An 18,585-nucleotide genomic window follows, 5' to 3' on the forward strand; every position below is an offset into this window, starting at 1 on the left:
TGACTCCTGCGATCTGGGCAAAGCATAGGTGGTCTGCAGGCAGCTGGGCTGTGGCCAGTCTGTGATGTCACTGAAAGAGGCAGCGTTCAGTCAGGGAACTGGACCTGTGTGGCTCAGGTGAAGTGCAGAGGAAATGAGTCTTCCCTGTGGGACTGCCCCGAAGGATGATGGGGTACAGTGACTGTGGGCATAAGGAAGATGCTGCAGTGTGGTGCCTCCCAGGTCAGTGCCAAGAACTGGGAGCTTAGACCAACTGGCCACCAAAGAAGGTGGGCATTGCAGTGTGTCCTGTAAAGCCAGGACGGAGGGCACAGGGGGTGCGGTGGGGATGCTGTCTGCTGTTTCTATCCAAAGACATGAGAAATATTTACTCTGTGGCTCCCGGATTCCATCTCTTTCTCGTCTCTCATACAGGAACATCAGAATCACCACCAGCACCAGGTACAGTGTGGGGCTCAGGAGTTCGGGACCAGTTAGCTGCACCCTTCTTGTGCAGAGAGTTTGGGTCCAAAGAAGTCCTGAGGACTTGGATTTACTTTGGGGTCCTGTACCTGAGGAAAGAGATATTTAGTAACTAGGATCTGGATCATTCAGCTCAGACATCATCATCTCTCTTGATGCTTCCTTTTTCTTAGGGCACAAGGCTCTCACTGTTTCTGTGATCTTTGGAATCATTCTGTTGGCACTTCTCATCAGATTCCTCATGTGGATTTTGAAAAAGAGACAGATACAGAGGCTTACAGGTCAGAGCCAAATTGTGGTCTTTCTAATGTGTCTACAGGATAAGGGTTTTCTTGGGAGAAAAACAAATCAACAACAACAACAGAAATAGCTTCAAGTTTCAAATGAACAGGAAGTAGGTGCTAAGATAGGAGTTCAAAGAAGTGAGCGAGGTGCACTGTAGGGAGAGAGAGGGACAGATGTGTGAAAGTGTGAAGGAGTGTAAAGGATGGCATGTTTGTTGCTCTGCAGTGAAAGTTAAGTGTAAAGACAGAGGCTGCTGGCAAGGGAATGACAGATTATGAAGCATTTATATTCACTGGGAAGATGACTCACAGTCATTAAAGTACCAAGGAGACAAGTAAGATGGCCAGGCTTAGCTTAAATTTAGGGAGATCTTTTGGCAATAGGATATAAGAATGACAGGAATGGCATTTTGAAACAGTTGAGATGAAAGATGAAAAGCACTTTATAGGGAGATGGAAGGAAAAATAAATATTTTTGGAAAGATTCAGAAAGCCCTCCAGTGCATTATGAAGACCTGGTTGTTTTCATGTGTGAAGGGTAATTGTTACATGGTGACACCAGGGGTGACTTAGCCTTGTGCCAATTTCATTCAAGTGTGTAGCATTCTAAGGGAAAAGCAGGGAAAGGACAGGATGGATAAAGATTGGGTACCTTTGCACTGCTGAGAAAGGCACACAGAGAGGAGGGAAAGTTATACTGTATGGTCTGCTGATCCATAACCCAGGTCCTCTGTTGTCAGTTTTCTCAAGAGGAGAACGTTTTGTCCACCACATTTGATAGGAAGAGATGAAATTTAACCTGAAAGTGAATTATCTGGACCTCCCAACCTCTTTTGGTCAGTAGATTGTTCGAGAACTGATAGCTGGGGGGCTCAGACTGGTGCCTGCAACCAAGACTGAATATTCTACTTTAATGAACAGTAGGACATGATCCAAAACCTGTGATAAGAGGTTTGTGATTCATGCAAGGGGGAAAGGCCATAATGAAATGAAAATTATTTTTAGAGAACGAAATATATTGCAACTGTATGGAGGCCTCTAGCTTAACAGGCCCACGGTTATTTCTGACAGAGGTACCAATGACCATACAGGAGAATATTATGACTGGGACCTCACTTTATTAAAACGGAAATGATTCTTCTAAAAGAATGTCAAATTGGGCCCGGGATTTAGCTCAGCGGTTTCGTCTCCTGCTGCGCAAGCGCAAGGACCTGAGTTCGATCCTCCGTATGAAAAAAAAAAAAAAGAATGTAAAGGTGACACTTTACATTTTCTTTGTTTTGGGAGAATTATTGTGTATATTTAAGGTACACAACATGATGTTATGGGATATACCTAGGTAGGAAAATGTCACTAGTTGTGAAGCAAATTACAGTATTCCTTGACTCACATGGATCTGGGGCACAAGAACAGGTAAAGTCAACTCACTTAGTAGGAATCCAGTGCACAGGGTATTGCTACAGTGCTCCTGTTGGACGTCAGCTCTCTAGATGTGTTCAGCCTACATTTCTACTGTCTTGTATCCTCTGACCTAAATCTTTCTTCACAGTTTTGGTTTCCTTTCCTGAGCTTGATGTTTGTTATTTTTTTTCCTGAAAGTGTGAAAGCTTGAATGTTCCATATCTTTTTTTCCAAGAGGACCCAGCAATACCGAGGTGCTCCCTCATCCCATAGTGCTCCCTTTTCTGTCCGTGAACCTCCATCTTGCGCCAATGCACTGAGTCTGTCTAGGTAGGGTAACGGTGTGGGGTTGGGAGAAACAGCCCAGTACTCATGGTTCTTACCACACCAAGGGGTCTTAGCGTGTGAGAGGAGCCAGTATCATTCCGTCCAAAAGATTTGGTAATAGCTTCTGCAACTTTAAGAAATATATTTAAAGGTTAGGAAAGACTTTCTGTGCCTTACATTGTACCTGCTTACCTTCCTTGTTGGAGGGAGTCTTTCTAGATGCTCAGAGTGCTTCTCAGGCACTGGAGGGAAGGTGTGCTGTATTGCCCAGTAATTATTTTCTTCCTCCCAGAAAACTCCAGTGAGTCACATGGCTTTAATATTGTTGGACTAATTTCAGTGTCTAAATGTCTTCCTGTTTTTGGAATAGATAAGGAAGCTGCTCTGAGGCACAGTGATGAGAATGGAAATCTATAACCCAGTGAGGTGAGGGGGATACATTTGTTATTGTTCAAAACAGGTGCATTCCTTTGGTCCCTCTTGCAATACAAAGAAAGAATGCATTTTCATGTTTGTTTTCCTGTGCATACATGTGTTTGTTTATAAGTGCATACCCATAGTCAGAATATATAACAGCTTTTGCCACCTGTGACTCATCCTTTTATAAGTTACATATTTATGCTGAGCAATAACCATGGTACATCCAGGAGCTAAGAAAAAACTGAGTAACAAGTGAATAAATATTTTAAAGTTATTACCTTACAAATGATGGAAAGATAGGGACTCCAGGGAAACAGTATATCACAGACTCTGCCCATAGCAGAAATGAGAATTTTTTTTTTACAGTTCAAAAGCACATATAGAATATATTTATGATGAAAGTATAACAAAAGAAAAAAGTTGAAAAACCGAAAATGGTGAAAAGTTTGTTAAGCTGCATAACAAAATGAAAATTTGGTGAAATTAATTGATGTATTTTCTATTTTTAAAAACATAATTAAGTAAGGACTAGATAACTAGAAATAATAGAAAAAGTAAGGTTTCATTGTAGAAATATTACATATGACATATAAGAAATAACAGTCTGACACAAAGGGTTAAAGCTGGAACTCTTAAAAGTATATAAAATGTAATTGAGCTGCTGTTGCTTGCCTGTAATCCCAGCACTCTGGGAGGCTGAGGCAGGAGGATCATAAGTTTGAGTGCACCCTGAGCAATTTAGTGACTTAATGAGACTCTGTCTCAAAATAAAAATTTTAGAAAGGGCTGGGAATATAGCTCATTTGGAAGGCCCTGGGTTCAATAACCAGTTTCAAGAAAAAAAAGTATATGGAATGTAAGTTTGGTCTCCAACCCTGCAAACAACAACAAAAAATTATAAATATAAATCTATTGTATATCTAAAATGTACCAATAAAACAATGTAAGCAAAAAAATTAAAATGTCAAGTATTAAAATCTATAAAATGCCGATTTATTCTTATAAAATGCATTAGCATGAAAAAGTTTAATATATGTGTACCTTTTATATGTGTGTAAACAATATTCAATGCATAATTGAAAAAAGTTATGGAAAGAATATTTGCATAAAATGAAAAATGGCAAACATTTTTTAAATATGCAAATTCATCAATATGTCTAGAGAATTCAAATTATAGCTAAAATTGCCATATCACTTTGTATAGATGAGCGTCTAAATTTTAAAATAGATCACATTTGTTGTTGATGGGAATACAGAGAAAAAGCTTATTTCAATCACTGCTATTGAAAGAGATGTATTGGCCTTTGGAGAAATAATCTAGTATAGTGTGAAAAAATACTACTACTACTACTAATAATAATAAAAAGCCTCACAGATTCTTTGACCCAACAATTCTAATCCTGAGAATTTTTTCATACAATTAAAATAAGGATATCCATTTAAGGCTTTATTTTTGCAATGCTGTTAGTAATGACAAAAATACTGGAAACAAAGTGAATGTCACTTAATGGAATAGTGTCTGAAAATTTATGATTTAGCCAACTATAAAAGGAAATGTTTGCCATAAACATGTAATGTGATTCCACTTATATGATTATGTTATTGACTACTCTTAATAAATAAAATTGTTTATGTCTACAAATTATACTAGACACTATATATATGTATATGTATGCATATATAATTCTAATAGCATTATGAAATGAGTACTATGAATAACTTTTGTTTTACAATACAAACATTTTAATACTTTCTGATATGACAAAGACTAAGCTACTTTTTTCTTTAAAAAAAACACTACTTCATAACTACTTCAGAATCATATAAAAATGGCCTTTATTAATTCCAGTGTGGTTCCATAGTGTAAAAGTGATTCTTGTGTACACTAAATTACAAAAAATATTGCATTTCTGGTTTTCTGCTCACAATGGGTAGTACATATTTTATATAAGTGAGTGTGTGTATTACAGTATAATGCATTCATCTATTTATAATATATATAAAGAGGAAAATAACATTCTTCTACTTATGGCTTTTGTTCAGCCTTACAGATACCTTGGTGAAGACCCATTGAATGGAGCAAAAGTCCATCTCTTCCACTGATCTTTACAGTAGTATTTGTATAAAGTCCTTTATGCCTTGGTATTGCAAAGACTGCTGGTGAACTTTCAAAAATTAAATCTGTGAATGTGACTTCTTAGTAGCATATACAAAACTTTCCAGGGGATTAAATAAAAAAGATTATTACTAATTTGAGTTTGTATTAACTTTGTATTTTTTTTTTTTTGTACCAGGGATTGAACTCTGGTCCTTGTGGTTGCAAGGCAGGCGGCAGGACCACTGAGCTAAATTCCTGGCCACTTTCACTTTGTATTTTTAACTTTTACAATTTCTGATTGCATTTTATGAATCTTTTAGGGTTTCTTAAGTAAAGTAGTATGTCTTTTCATAGTATGTCTTTTCATTGGACATCTTTCCCCCCCCCATTAACTTTATTGGTACATTCTAGGTATAAAATACAGTTACATTCATCATTGGGATCTTGTACCATTACATGAGTCTCTTGGTTCTTATTTTTTTCCCCTTCCCTTGACCTCCCTTCACCCCCTCCACCCTTCCCTATTTGCAAAGACCTTGTTTCCATTTTTTTCCTCTTCTCATATTTTTTCCTTTCCCTTTTTTCCCTTCCCCTACCCCTCCCAATTCCCCTGCTCTTTTAGACCTTTTCTTCCTGTTACACAATATCAGTTACACATTTTTAAAATTACAATATTAAGATCTAGGAGACATTACCACAGATTTTACAGAATTTAAAAGGATATAGAAAGCATATTACAAAAATCTTTTTTGAAATAAATTTGACAACTTCTAAGAAGTAACTCGGAAGGCAAATTAATGAAACTAACTCTGGAGGAAATATAAAATTTGAATAGCACCTATCAAAGCATATTCCTAGCTTGAAAACCTACCTATATGACAACAGCAGGCTCATACACATTTTAACTGATAAATTATATCAAACAATTAAAGCAGAAAAAAGAAGGAACATTTCTCCCCTCATTTTAGGAACTCAACATTGTGCTAATCCTAAAACTGGATAAAGGTAATAGAAGAAAAGAGTATGAACATAGATAGAAATTTGTTTAACAAAACAAACTACTAGAAGTCAGATCTGGCAGTATGTGGAAAGTGGTTTTGTTATAGGGATGGCAGTGTTTGTTCAGCATTGGAAGATCCACCCCCAAAAGTCATCATTTTAACAGAGGAAAGGAGAAAGCCATATGATCCTGTCACTATTTGGAGAGAAAGTATTGGACTAAATTCTACAGCTGTTCATAGTAAAAGCTATCAGGAGACTAGAAGTAGAACAGAAACTTCTCAACAGATTAAAGACATGTACTCCATACTTCCAGCAAGAACGCCTTATATGAATGGAGAAGATACAATGCTTTCTCCTTAAGGTGGGGAACGAGGGCAGATATGCTTACTCTTTATCTGTCCATTAAACTTTGAAACCTAGTCCCCACCAAAATAGTCTGGCAATAAAATGACACAACTAGGATAGGATTGGCACGGCAGAAGTAAAACCTTTATATGTAGATGAAATGATTTTCTACAGAGAAAATATTAAGAAATCTCTAGGATCCCCTAGAACTTGTACTTGAATTTAGCAGGATTAGAAAACACAAGGTATATATAAAAATTCAGGTCTGTGTATACTTGCTATAAATGAAGAATTGGGCATTGAAATTTAAAAGTTATGTAGGAGTACAAAGGACCTAGAAAAGTTAAAAACAAAAACAAAAACAAAAACAAAAACAGTGTTGGAAGACATTTAGTACCTAATTTTAAGACTTCTTCTAAAGCTACAGTAATCAAGGCAGTGTTGGTGTAAGGAAAGACATGTAGATCATTTGAATAAAACAGAGAATCTAGAAATAGAACCACACATATATGGTCCACTGAGTTTTGAAAGATTATTTAACATTAGCATTTTATAGACTATAAACTCAATTCAAGAGCTGAGGACGAGATAGTATTTTCAGCAAATGGCACTAGAACACCTGGTATCCATATATAAAAAATTAACTTCAACCCATTTTTTACATACATGAAAATGACTTGAAGGGATCTATGAACCTAAATAAGAAAGCCTAACAGTATAAAACTTTAAGAAGAAATTATAAGGGAAAATATTTATGAATTCAGGGTAGGCAAGAACTACCTAGGATACAAAAAACATGATGTATAAAAGAAAAAAATTGATAAATGAGATTCCATCAAAATTTAGAACTTTAAATGACATCATTAAAATGAAAAGTAGTCCTTAAACAGACCATATTTACAATGCATATAACCTATGAGCAGAATATATAAAGAATTCTTAGAGCTCATTAATAGACAACCCAATTAAAATGTAGACATAAGAAGATGATAAATAGCCAGTATAGCACAAGGAATGGCGTGCAACTCTAGAATCAGAAAAATACTAATCAGTACAATAATAAGATTGAATTATACACTCATTAGGGAGATGAAGTTAAAAGTTTTAAAAGCCTTGTCATGATTTTTTCTTTTTGTTGGATTCTCCCCCTTTGCTTTTAATTTGTCACTCCCAATGGATTCATTCTGCTGGGTTTCCTGGGGTTGTGATCCTCATTGTCTTTTCCTAGGGTATTGTCTAAAATTTTTTGGAGTGTTGGTTTGGTATTCATGAAGTTTCTGAGGTGCTCTTTATCATAAAAGTATCTTATTTCTCCATCAATTTTGAAAGATAGTTTTGCAGGGTACATCACTCTGGGTTGGAGGCTGTTTTCCTTTAGGGCTTGAAATACATCACTCCAAGCTCTCCTTGCCTTGAGGGTTTGCATTGAGATGTCTGCTGTGATTCTGATGGGCTTTCCTTTATATGTGATTTGTTTCTTTTCTCTCACTGCTTGTAGAATTTTGTTCTTCTGTTGGATTTCTGGAATCCTAACTATTATACGCCTGCCTATGTGTAGATTTTTTTTGACTAAGGCTAGCTGGAGTCCTATATGCCTCACTTATCTGTATGTCAAGTTCTTTCCCCCTCCTTGGGAAGTTTTCTGCCATCACTTCTATGAACAGTTTTTTTTATGTCATCTGTACTCTCTCCTCTTTCTTCATTGACTCCAATCAGTCTTATGTTATTCCTCTTTGCATCATCTAGCAGCTGCTGGATTGATTTCTCATGTTCCCTTATAATTTTAAAGCAATTTTTCTTTTCCTCCTCACTGATTGCAATCTTATCTTCTGTATGTGAAATTCTATCCTCACATTGGTTCATTCTGCTGCGCAGACTTTCATTGGAGTTTTTAATCTCTTGGAAATCTGTTTGCATCTGTTTTATGGATTCCATTTGTTTCCTATGTTGGGATTCCATCATGTTCCTCAGATCCTCTATTTTTTTTTATCTGTGTCCTCTCTAGATTTATTAATCATGTCTTGGACCATGAGCAAAATCTTTGCTGTTATCTGAGTAATTATTTCTGATTTCATTTTTCCCAGATCGTCTTTTGTTGCCAGTTCAGAGAGTCCAGGTGGTTGAGTATCAGAGTGTTCCATCTTGTTTCCCTTTGGGGTTGCTGTAGGTGATCTGGAAGTCTGTTTTTGAGGCTTGTTTATGTGTCTTCTAATTTCCCCCGGGGGGGGGGCGTTGTTTCTGGCGCCCACGTAGCTCACCTTCTCTGCCCTAGGAGCCTGGGATGGAGGCAGGGAGTTTCCTTCCAGGTGCTGGGACTGGCTCCTCATTGGATGTCTTATTTGCATATACTATTTGTTGTTTTCTAGTTTGCTTTAAATAACAATTTTCAAATAGCAAAGAATAATTTTTTTTAACTTTTTTAAGAAAGAGAAAGTTAATGATGGTGAAGGGTCTAATGACTACAAGGAATGACTTTCATTGGTTCTTTAGCTCCTTTTCGTAACATAATTATGTTCACTGACATGAAATGCATAACAACCCTTGAAACAGTAAGGCTAAAAGTCAGTGTTTTAGTTCCTCATTCCTTAGAAAAATATTGCTGAGGGGCTGGGAATTTAGCTCAGTGCTGCCACCTGCCTTGATCCTGCAAGGTCCTGAGTTTGATCCTGGGTACCAAAAGAAAGGAAAAAAAATATATTTTGCTGAAGCTGATGTGGTGCATATGTTATGTTTTTTCTCTCTAAACTAGTATGGAGTAAGTTCATACGTTACTAAAATTAACTTATCCACATTAAATATTAATGTACTTAGAAGGTAACTTTAAAGTAGCTGAAAACTAAGCTTAGATTTTTGTTGAATATCAGTGTTCTATGGAATTGATTTTTAAAATTGATTCATGTTTTTCAATGGCAGGTAAACATAGATATTTGTCATATAAATATGATATTTTGAAATATGTATACATTGAAGAATAGATAAAGCTAATTAGCAAAAATGATTTCCCGTAGTTATCATGTTTTTGTATTGAGAACACTTAAATTGACTCCTTTTAGTAATTTTGAAGGATAAAATAGATTATTTTTACCTAGAGTCACCATGTGGTATAATAGATCTCTTGAATTTATTCCTCCTATGTGACTGATTGTTTTTATATCTAACATTTCCCTGACATCCCCTCTAATCCCTAATAACCACCACGCTACTCTAGCCTATGGGTTCACCAATTTTACTTTCCATATATAAATTAGATCTTCTGCTATGTGTCTTTCATTTAAACATTGTCACAAATGATAAGGTTTCTTTCTTTTTTTTGTTTTTTGGTACCAGGGATCGAACTCCGGTCCTTGTGCTTGCAAGGCAAGCGATAGAACCACTGAGTTAAATCCCTGGCCTAAGTTTTCTTTATTTTTAAAGAATGAGGAGTGTTACACTGCATTTTCATACACATTATGTTTATTTGATGGAAACATCTTGCTTGATTTCATATCATAGGTATTGTGCACAGTTCTGCTATGAACATGGGTGTATAGATTTCTCCTTGGACATATTGATACCTATGGTAATTTTGTTTCTATTTTTCTGAACAACATTCATAAATTATTCCATGATGGCTGGGCTCATCGACATTCTCAAGAAATGTGTACAATGCTGTCTCTGTTTCAAGTTGTTTCATACCATTTCTAATACTTTTGTTAATTGCCTCTTAAGTAGTTTGCTTTTGTCATTCTAAATGTGTTTTTTCCTTTGAACTGTTAACTGAACTATTACTGATATCTAAATTTCTGATTCTCTTGAAAATCAGAATATCTTCAAACACTGGGTGATCATTCTAACATGCTGCAGCCACAGTGAGCTCCCACTGAGTGGCTTAGGACATAAAGTTGCCACTTTAGCACATTCACTCCAGACTTCCATGCATTTATAATACCTACATTTTCACTCCAGGCAAATGCATTTATTGGGTGTTGAGTGAGTCAGATATACAGACGTTGTCTTACCCTAAGTTACCATATGACTGTATCACCTGGTGGTGCTGCTATCAACTTTTTCACTTCTCCAGCTTGGTTCATAAATAGGAACTTTCCTGCCTGGCCAGGGGGTTTCAAGATCTTTGTAGCTCTACATGGTTTTCTGCAACCACCCTTGGTCTCTCAGACTGGAAACAAGTGCCTTATCCTCTTGCTATCCACATGCTTTGCAGACTTGTCTCTTGTTGAGAGGGCCCTAGTGTCCCCTGACAGATAGGCAGACCTAAATAGCCTGTACATATCCCTGACATCTGCAACCCTATTTTCACTTATGCTCTTATTTTCTCTCAAGGTCTCTCAGTTAAGAATAAAAGTTATAAAGCTAAAAAGAAAATATTTGTATATATTTGAACTTACAATTTCTTGCTCCCTCTTCATCATGAGAGTTTACACTGAATTTCTGCTGCATCATTTATCATGAGGCCACATAGATAGGAAGGAAAAGGGAATCTTTCACCTACTACCATAATTTGACTTATTGTGATCACACTGGAAGATAAAGACTTCAGCAAAGATGTCTAATGAGAAATTATATAATTAAAAACCTTTATTATATATATTTTGGAGATTTACAATTACACAGTTAGAGTATGTTTGCATTACAGATAGATGTAGGGAAGCTTGCTAATTTGCCTGTTTTAAGCATATTTCCTTAAAATTCTTCCAGGCATGCTTTCACAAAGTACATTTTCATTTCTTTCTTTAATAAATTTTTTATATTGGGATAATTTAGGATTTGCAAATAAGTTGCAAACATAATGAAGATTTTTCATTTATTGCTTCACCATTTTCAACTTTTTCTGATTTTGTCACCTTACATCACCATGGCACATTTTCAAAATTAAAAAAAATTATATTACTAACTCTGTCTCTTCCCCCTCAAAAATGGCATGTTTAAGACTTATCCTCTGGTACATGCTACTGTGACCTTATTTGGAAACAGAATTTTTGCAGATGTAGTCAAGTTACAATAAATTTTGATGGGATTAAGGTGATTTTTCCTTGTGAGAAGAAAATGTGAGTACATAGACAAAGGGAGGAATGCCAGGGGGGACAGAAGCCCAGGATGGGGTGAAGTGGCCCAGGATGGCTGGCACAGCCATCAACCAGCAGAAAGAGAGGACGGACCCACTGAGACACTGCCTCACATTTCTATCATCCTGAACTATAACATAAATATGTTTCTCTTCTTTTAAAATACTTAGTACATGAGCAAAGTGCTGAAAAAATCAGATTTCTATGGAGGTGTCTACCTGGGTTGTAGACAACCACTTTCTCTCTGTCTTCTCATGTCACCTTTCCTCTGAGCACATGTGGAGAGAGATCCCTAGCATATCTTCTTATAAAAGCACCAATGCATGTATTAAGGTCTGGTTCTCATAACTTCATTTAACTTTAATCCCCTCTGTGAAGAACCTATCTCCAAATACAGCTACATGATGGGTGATGGCTTCAGCTCATAAATTTGGAAGGGACACAGTTCAGCCTGTACCATTACTGCATCTAGCTCCCCAAGAGTCCTGTTGTTCTCTCATGTAAAATTCATTCACCCCATGACAACGACCCTAAAAAGTCTCATCCCAGCACCAGTTTTTTTTTTAATTAAATTCTTTTATTGGTACATTGTAGGTATACAACACAATTATATTTCTCATTGGGAATTGGGGCCAGGGATTTAGCTCAGTGGTTTCGATGCCTGCTGTGCAAACACAAGGACCTGAGTTCGATCCCCGGTACCAGAAAAAAAAAAAAAAAGACAGGGTCTCATTGGGAATTGTACCTTTACATAATGCATCTTGGTTCTTATTTTTTCCCCATTCTTAGCCCTCCCTTCCAACCCTCCACCCTTCCCTATTTACAAAGACTTTATTTCCATTTTTTCCATTTCTCAGCATTTTTCCTTTCCCTTCTTTCCTTTCCCCTGCCCCTCCCACTACCCCTACCCCTTTGGACCTTTTCTTCCTATTTTGTATTATCGATTATTCATTCTAATCATTGGTACATTTTAGGTATACAATATAATGACATTCATCATTGGAAATTTGCACCTTTACATAGTCTCTTTTGGTTCTTATTTTTCACCCTTGCCCAGACCTCCCTTCAACCCCTCCATTCCTCCCTCTTTACAAAGATTTTGTTCCTATTTTTCCATTTTCTCATATTAATTCCATTCCCTTCTTTCCTTTCTCCTACCCCTCCCACCTCCTTCCCCTTTGCCCCTTTAAATCCTATTTCACACTACCTATCATACATTTTAGTCCCCATTTACACTTTCAGTTTCTCACAGGAGAGAAACTATTTGGTATTTATACATGTGTGTCCTATTTATTTCACTTAAGAGCATCGCCTCAATATGCATCCATTTAGCTATAAATGTCTCCAATTTCTCATTTTTTATGGCTGAGTAGTACTCCATTTTATTTTTAAAACCACATTTTCTTTATCCAGTCTCCAGTTGATGGGCATTTGGGCTGTTTCCAAGTTTTAGCTATCACAAACTGTGCTGCTATGAACATGGGTGCATATATATCACCGTGGTATGATTCTTTGAATTCTTTGGGGAAGATCCGCAGCAGTGGAATACCAGGGTCAAATGGGACTTCCAGTCCTAGTTCTTTGAGGTATCTCCATACTGATTTCCACAGGGCTTGCACCAGTCTACACTCTGAGCAGCAGTGGAGCGGGGTTCCTTTTTCCTCATAGCCCCATCAGCATTTGTTATTGGTTGATTTCATGATAGCAGCCATTCTTTCTGGAGTGAGGTGGAATCTCAGCTTTGTTTTCATTTGCATCTCTTGAATGACCAGTGATGTTGAACATTTTTTCATGTATTTATTTGCTATTTCTACTTCTTTATCTGAGAAATGTCTGTTCATTTCAGCTGCCCATTTTTGGATTGGGTCTTTAAATTTGGGAGGTCTGATCTTTTTAAGTTCTTTATAGATTTGAGATAGTAGAACTTTGTCTGAGGAAAAGCAGGTGAAGATTTTTTCCTACATTGTGGGTTGTCTCTTCACACTGATGGTGGTTTCTCTTGCTGTCCAGAAGCCTTTTAATGAGAAGAGATCCCATTTGTTGATTGTTTGTGCTAGTTCATGGGCAACTGAGGTTTTGTTCATAAAATCTTTTCCTACACCGATGTCCTCAAGAGTTCTACCTAACCTCTGTTCCAACTGGTTCAGAGTTTCTATTTTATTATTTAGATCTTTAATCCATTTTGATTTTAGTTTAGTGCATGGTGAGAGATACAGGTCTAGTTTTAATCTTTGGCAAGTTGAAGCCCAATTTTTCCAGCACCATTTATTAAAGAGGCTATCTTTCCTCCAGTGAGGGTGTTTGGCTCCTTTGTCAAAGATGAGATGGCTGAGTGTGTGTGGAGTTGTTTCTGCATCTTCTAATCTGTTCCACTGTTCCTCAGGTCTGTTTCTTTGCCAGTACCATGCTGTTTTTATCACAGTAGCTTTGTAGTAGAGTTGCAGGTTGGGGATTGTGATACTCCCTGCCATGTCTCTGTTACCTAGAATTGCTTTTGCTATTCTGGGTCTCTTCTTGTTCCAAATGAATGTTTGGATTGTTTTCTCAAGGTCCATGAAGCATGCTGCTGGGATCTCAATTGGAATTGGATTAAATTTATATAGCAATTTTGGAAGTATGGCCATTTTCACTATATTAATCCTTCCTACCCAGGAGCAGGGGATGTCTGTCCATTTTCTGATATCATCTTCAATCTCTCTTTTCAGAGTGCTATAGTTTTCAGAGAAGAGGTCTTTGATTTCTTTTGTTAGGTTGATTCCTAGGTATTTCAGTTTTTTGGATACTATTGTGAAAGGAATTGTTTGCCCTATTTCTCTCTCAGTGTGTCTGTTGTTCATGTAGAGGAAAGCTGTTGATTTTTGTGTGTTGACTTTGTAACCAGCTACTTGACTGAATTTGGTTATTAAGTCTAGAACACGTTTGGTGATGTTCTTGTCTTCTATATAGAGTATCATGTCATCTGCAAATAATGACTATTTGACTTCTTCATTTCCTGTCTTTATTCTTTTTATTTCTTTCTCTTGTCTAATTGCCATGGCTAGTGTTTCCAAAGTTATACTGAACAAGAGTGGTGATAGTGGACATCCTTGTCTTGTTCCTGATTTTAGTGTGAAGGATTTCAGTTTTTGACCATTGAGTATGATATTGGCTGTTGGTTTTTCATAGATGGCTTCTATCAGTTTGAGGTAGAGACCATCTATTCCAATTTTTTGTAGGGTTTTTATCATAAATGCATGTTGGATTTTGTCAAATGCTTTTTCTGCATCTATGCAGATAATCATATGGTTTTTGTCCTTGGCTCTGTTGATATAGTGTATTACATTGACTGATTTGTGTATGTTGAACCATCCCTGCATCCCTGGGATGAATCCCACTTGATCAGGGTGTATGATCTTCTTGATGATCTTCTGCATTGTATTTGCCAGTATCTTATTAAGGATTTTTGCATCTATGTTCATTAGTGAGATTGGCCTATAGTTCTCCTCTTTGGTTGGGTCTTTCTCTGCTTTGGGGATCAAGGTGATGCTTGCTTCCAGGAATGAATTTGGGAGTATTGCTTCCCTTTCACTTCCATTGAAGAGTTTAAACAGTAGTGGCAGCAGTTCCTCTCTAAATATCTTGTAGAATTCAGCAGTGGAGCCATCAGGTCCCAGGCTTTTCTTAGTTGATAAGTTTTTAATTGCATTTTCAATTTCATTGCTTGATATTGGGTTGTTCAGAATTTTTAGGTCTTCTTCATTCAACTTTGGTAATTCATATGTATCTAGGAATCTGCCCATTTCTTCTGTGTTGTCCATCTTATTGGCGTATAGGTTCTGGAAGTAGGTATTGATGATCCTCTGGATTTCTGCTGGGTCTGTTGTAATTTCACCCTTTTCATTCCTAATTGTGACAATTTGGGCCTTTTCTTTCCTTTTTCTAATAAGGTTGGCTAAGGGTTTGTCAATTTTCTTGATTCTTTCAAAGAACCAACTCTTGGCTTCATTGATTTTTGTATCATTCTGTTAGTCTCCATTGCATTGATTTCTCCTCTGATCTTTATAATTTCCTCCCTTGTTTGAGCTTTGGGTTTGTCCTGCTCTTCTTTTTCTAGAAGCTTGAGGTTCAGCATCAGGTTGTTTTATTTGGCCCATTCTGTTTTCCTAATATGCGTATTCACTGTTATAAATTTTCCTCATAAGACTGCTTTCATTGTGTCCCATAGATTTTGATATGTTGCATTGTCATTGTCATTTAATCGAAGGAACTGTCTGATTTCTTCTTTGATTTCCTCTGTGACCCATTGGTTATTCAGAAGTGTGTTGTTCAATTTCCACATGTTTATGAAATTTTTTGAGTTTCTTTTGCTATGGATCTCCAATTTCATCGCACTATGGTCTGATAATATATAGGGGATAACTTCAATTCCTTTGCACTTACTTAAACATGTTCTATGTGTGAGTACATGGTCTATTTTGGAGAATGACCCATGTGCAGCTGAGAAGAATGTGTATTCTGATTTTGTGGGGTGGAAGACTCTGTAAACATCTGTTAAGTTCATTTGTTCAAGAGTTCAATTGCGTTCTAGTATTTCATTACTTATTTTTTGTCTAGTTGATCTATCTATTTGTGACAGTGGGGTGTTGAGGTCCTCCACTACAATTTTATTAGTGCATATATGACTTTTCATGTCCATTAGTATTTGTTTTATATAGTTGGCTGCACTAGTGTTTGGTGCATAGATATTAATGATTGTCATCTCTTCCTCTTAGATTGTTCCCTTTACAAGGATGTAGTGTCCTTCATCTCTCTTAATCAGTGTTGGTTTGAAATCTACTTGATCTGCAAAGAGGATAGCTACTCCTGCTTTATTTTGGGTTTCTGATGCTTGGAGTATTGTTTTCCACCCTTTAACTTTCAGTCTATGAATTTCATTTTGAATTAAGTGTGTTTTTTGTATGCAGAATATTGTTGGATTTTGCTTCTTGACCCATTCTGCCAGTCTATTTCTTTTGATTGGTGAATTGAGACCATTAAAGTTGATGGTTATAACTGAAACGTATTGACTTATCATTGCCATGACTTTTTCTTTTTGTTGGGTTCTCCCCCTTCACATTTAATTTCTTGTCATGCCAGATGGGTTCATTCTGCTGGGCTTCCTTGGGTTATGATCCTCAATGTCTGTTCCTAGGATATTGTGTAAAATTCTTTGGAGTACTGGTTTGGTATTCACGAAGTTCCTAAGGTGCTCTTTGTCTTGAAAGTATCTTATTTCTTCACCAATTTTGAAAGATAGTTTTGCAGGGTACATCAATCTGGGTTGGAGGCTGTTTTCTTTTAGGGTTTGGAATATGTCACTCCAAGCTCTTCGTGCCTTGAGGGTTTGTGTTGAGCAGTCTGCTGTGATTCTGATGGGCTTTCCTTTGTATGTGACTTATTTCTTTTCTCTAACTGCTTGTAGAACTTTGTTCTTCTGTTGAGTTTCTGAAATCTTGCCAATGATATGCCTATGTGTAGATTTTTTTTGATCAAGGCTATTCGGAGTCCTATATACCTCACTTATCTGTATGTCAAGTTCTTTTCCCCTGCTTGGGAAGTTTTGTGCCATTACTTCTGTGAAGAGTTTTTTTTATGTCATCTGAACTCTCTCCTGTTTTTTCATTGACTCCAATCAGTCTTATGTTTTTCTTCTTTGCATCATCTAACAGCTGCTGGATTGATTTCTCGTGTTCCCTTATAATTTTGAAACAATTTTTCTTTTCCTGGTTGTTAATTGTAATCTTATCTTCTATATCTGAAATTCTGTCCTCACATTGGCTCATTCTGTTGTGTAGATTTTCAATCTAGTTTTTCATCTCCTGGAAATCTATTTTCATCTGTTTTATGGATTCCATTTGTTTCCTATGTTGGGATTCCATCCTGTTCCTTAGCTCCTCTAGATTTATTAATCATGTCTTACAGTAGGAGCTCAATTTCTCCTGTTATCTGAGAAATTATTTCTGATTTCATTTTTTCCAGATCCCCTTTTGTTGCCAGTTCAGTGGGTCCAGGTGGTTGAGTATCAGAGTGTTCCATCTCATTTCCCTTTGTGGTTGCTCTAGGTGATCTGGAAGTCTGGTTTTTAGATTTATTTATGTGTTTTCTCATTTTGACTGGGGGCACGTGGGGTGTGTGTGTGTGTGTGTGCTGTTGACGCCCAAGTGGCTCACCTCCTCTGAGTTGGGAGAGGTGGGCCAGGGGCTGAGAGCAGTGGTAGGGATGGTGGCCTGGAAGCCCCTTCCTCTGGACCAGGAGCAGTGGGATGGTGGCTCAGAAGCCCCTACCTCTGGGCAGGAATTCTTTAAATGCTGAGAACTTAATTAGCTCCAGTACAGTGAGTGGTCTGGTGGTCGGGTGTCCTCTGTGTCTTTGTAGTGTGGAAGCAGGTGGCTGTACAGAGAAGAGGCCAAAGGAGAAGGGCAGGGGTCCAGTGGATTGCTGCCTGGGCCCGGGCTGATTCAGTGTTTTCAGTGCAACTGGCAGCCTTGGACCGCTTCCGCAGACCTGCCTGTCTGCAGCGGGCTGACCCGGTGCCTTCAGTGGGACTGGTGACCTTGGGACCATGTCCAGACCCACCTGTCTGCAGCGGGCCGATTCGGTGTTTTCAGCATGACTGGCAACCTCGGTACTGTGTCCACAGACCTGCCTGTCTGCAGTGGACTGATTTGGTGCTTTCAGCGTGACTGGCGAACTCGGGACCGTGTCCACAGATGTGCGTGTCTGCAGCGGGCCAATTCGGTGTTTTTAGTGTGACTGGCAACCTTGGGACTGTGTCCGCAGACCTGCCTGTCTGCAGTGGGCTGATTCAGTGTTTTCAGTGCTACTGGCGAACTCGGGACTGTGTCCGCAGACCTGCGTGTCTGCAGAAGGCCGATTGGGTGTTTTCAGCATGACTGGTGACCTTGGGACCGTGTCTGCGGGCTGATTATGCGTTTTCAGCGCAACTGGTGACCTCAGGACTGCCTATAGTTCTCTTTTTCAGTTGGGTCTTTCTCTGCTTTGGGGGTCAAGGTGATATTTGCTTCCAGGAATGAATTTAGGAGTATTGCTTCCCTTTCAATTTCATTGAAGAGTTTAAACAGTAGTGGCAGGAATTCCTCTCTAAATGTCTTGTAGAATTCAGCAGTGAAGCCATCAGGACCAAGGCTTTTCTTAGTTGGTAAGT

This window comes from Heterocephalus glaber, unplaced genomic scaffold, assembly GCF_053883595.1.
Source record: "Heterocephalus glaber isolate CG9 unplaced genomic scaffold, H.glaber_assembly_v1.0 deba00000347, whole genome shotgun sequence".
NCBI lineage: Eukaryota > Metazoa > Chordata > Mammalia > Rodentia > Bathyergidae > Heterocephalus > Heterocephalus glaber.